The sequence below is a fragment of the Lytechinus pictus genome, chromosome 15 (assembly GCF_037042905.1).
Source record: "Lytechinus pictus isolate F3 Inbred chromosome 15, Lp3.0, whole genome shotgun sequence".
In the NCBI taxonomy this organism is placed as follows: domain Eukaryota; kingdom Metazoa; phylum Echinodermata; class Echinoidea; order Temnopleuroida; family Toxopneustidae; genus Lytechinus; species Lytechinus pictus.
In genome coordinates this window covers 13,730,437-13,733,829 of record NC_087259.1, presented here as the reverse complement: position 1 = coordinate 13,733,829, position 3,393 = coordinate 13,730,437, and positions in this window count along the sequence as shown.

The window sequence follows — 3,393 nt, the reverse complement described above, 5'->3', positions numbered from 1 at the left end:
AAAAAAAAAAGGGGGTTCATGTTTTCTGTCAAATATTTTTTCTCAAAGTATTTGACGGATAAAGTTAGGCTTGCACATTATATATTCATATGTTATACTTTCAAAATTATGAACATATAATTGTATTATATACTTTATTGTGTAATTGTGTAAAATTGTGTATGTAGTGGTTGAATGTACATATGAATTTTATTTAATCGGATTCAATCTTGGAGATGTGTATATTTAGGTGAATGTTTGTCCAATCTTTGAAGATGAAATTCTATTGTCTTTCTTGGCTTATTTCATTTATTTTCAATACCAAATGGGGAAAACTATTGATGTCAGTTTGTGTGTATGTGGAGGTTATGTGCAAAATAATGATAGCTAGCAATGGTGAAAACGTGTATGTTATACTATATATAAATGAGACTAGTTGCTGAATTTCTTTATTATTATTATTATTATTATTATGCATTATGTTATCTAATTATAAACAATGAAGAAAGATATATGTTTACTTTAGTTTTCAGATTCCAACGAAGGATAGTGGTTTTACTTATTTACATTGGTGTATTAGACTAATAACAGTTTATATTGATTACATTATTCTAATTATTTTCAACATACAAATCAGACCAGTCAGATATTTGGTGGTTTAGAGTGAAATAATGTGATAATTATATCATATTGGATGGCATAGAATGGGTAACCAGAAATATTCCACGAGTTAGGGAATATTGCGTGAATTAAAGATGGGTAGAATACTGGTCCTCATGAGCGTAATATTTCTGGTATCCCTTGAAGAATAGCCAAAGTCATTGAATATCTCTTCTCAAGAATACATTTTTTTGCTATTTAGTCGCTAAACTTATTTTTCATATCATTTTTAACTTTTGTGATACATTGTGACTGCAAGGACTGAAATCAGCAAAACACTTAGGTCTATGTCATTGAAAATCAAAACTTTTTCTTCTGATTTGAATGATTACATAACAAAAAAAATTGTCACATTTCAAGATACCTAGTATGTGGGATACAGTACAAACTATTCATCGGTATTGGAGAAATTTGTAAGTTGAAAGATAGCCTTGTAGTTTTACTACATTTATGTTGCATTATTCATTTCAGAAAGTAGAGACAATGATGTTCATATCAGTTTTTTTTTTAATCTGAAAAATTGTCTCTGTCCAAATGCCTATTGTTACACCCGTCCAGATAATTTGAAGATTGCATGAGAGAAATATAAACATGCCATGCAATTTTTATTTTTTTATAATGATTATGTTGTGTCTTTCAATCGTGTTATTCCACTGATTTTCCGTCCATGCTACTATGCGGCGATCCCATCGGCTTTTGATTACCTTTCATTCTATTCAAGAGTTTTCTTTCCGTCCATATTGACTGCTTTTTATAGAAAGTTTGTACGTGCATGTTGTGCTATTCTCGTCAAGATTACAGTGACTTTAGCTACCTAATTGCCTTGGGTAACATTTTCTTTGTATACAAAATAAGTTCAAATTTGCTGCGAGTGTTTAATGGTACTTGGATTATGTCTTCATAATGGTGATTAGAGGGTCGGAATCGAGATATGCTTACATACTTTCAATGTGATGTAGTTTTTTGTTGGGATGTATGATTGTAAAGTATGTATAAATTAAGAGATGACAAAAAGCGGCAATTAAGGACGTTCCACAGTTATGTTTGTGCGCATTATGATCTGCGCATAGTTTACACGCTGCGCGCTGACGTCACAATGGATGAACAGGTGATTAATTAGCTGCGGGTATGAGCTGATTTTTCTCATCTTCTGCACTTTAACTGCAGATCCGATGCGTTATTTCATGAAGCTAAAAAATTGAATTATTCCATGGACCATTCAAAAAAAAATTTCTACAATTGTAAAATACTTTACTCTGCATTGCTGCCAAGAATCACGAATATTACCCCGAGTTTGAATAAATGGTAGAGTGGTTTTGATTTTTTCTTCACATAGATACAAAGCATTTGGCGCATTTTTGGTGTTTTAAAAAGCACATTTGCTCTAATAAAAATGCTGATAGTTTAAAAACAAGCACATGAACCCCTATTTTTCAATGTTTGTACCTCTTAGGTATACCTTCCTCTACAATTCTGCAAATTTTGGTGAAAATGACATGGATTTTGAATAAAGTGCAGCATTTATTGTACGTTTGTAGTTTCTTACTGAAATTTTACATTTTTGAGATTGGGATTTTGTTATCGTTTACGCCTTTTTAAAAAACTGACAGTGCTGTTAAACTTAAAATTGCAAACAAATAGCACTATAGATAGATTCACCATTCTAACGATACAATTATTAACTCTCTTGCGAAATTTGATGACTTTTTCATGTATTTTGACTGAGTAATAGAGGTTTAAACTCATTGTAGTAATCTTGGGCGGTCTAAAAATGCCAAATTCTTTTGAATGCGCAATTCTTAAGAACATCAATTTTGGTGAACTTTGAAGCTTTATAGCAAAAAATCAAGCACATGGACCTATGTTAATTTTTGCATATTTCGAATATTAAGGTTCTAAAGTATCTTTGTGCAAAGTTTGGTGAAAATGGCATGGATTTCACTTTAACTGTAGAACGTCCTTAACAGGTCTAAAGAAGGATGTGACTGCTTATGGCCTGACCTCTTGAACCTCTGCCCATGTAAATAAAATAATTGTTATTTGTCTCATTTACTTCACCTTCATTCAGTTTTTATTGTAGTTTGTAGAAGAATAGCACAAGATGTTGTCTTTCAGTCACGAAGTCATTTAAGTTAGAAAGAGTAGTTATATGTTTGAAATCATTTTTGGTAGTACCCTATGTATATGAATGAATTTACGTCAATGGGGTATGGGTTATTTTCCAACACAACATATCCAACCATTTGCTGCAACATATTGCAAAGTTGGCCTTATAAGGAACAAATATATCATGAGATATAGACCGAGTGCCTCATGAAAGTACAGATAAATAATTATTCGTCAAAGTACGTTGTAAATGTGCCTGTGTATTGTGTTAAGGTAAAGTAATATGATGGTGGATGTAATGAATTTAGAAAAGTGACCAACGTATTCTTGTTAAGATGTCAGTGGAAAAATTTATCAATGTTTGGTATGACGTTGTAATAGCTACTCAAAGAGATATTGAAATTATATGATATTAAGCTGGGTTTTGTTGTTGTAACCTTTCTGATACGCAAATATTACATTTCAAATATTTGGACCAAAGGGCCTTTATCGAAGATGTACTAAAAACAAAGAACAACTTTCATGTCTGTGTTACCGTCCGATGATATTAAAAAACAAAGAACAACTTTCTTGTTTGTATTACCGTCCGATGATATTAAATACATTATTCTAGTAATTTCTTGGAATTGCTTATTTTGGTTGATTGCA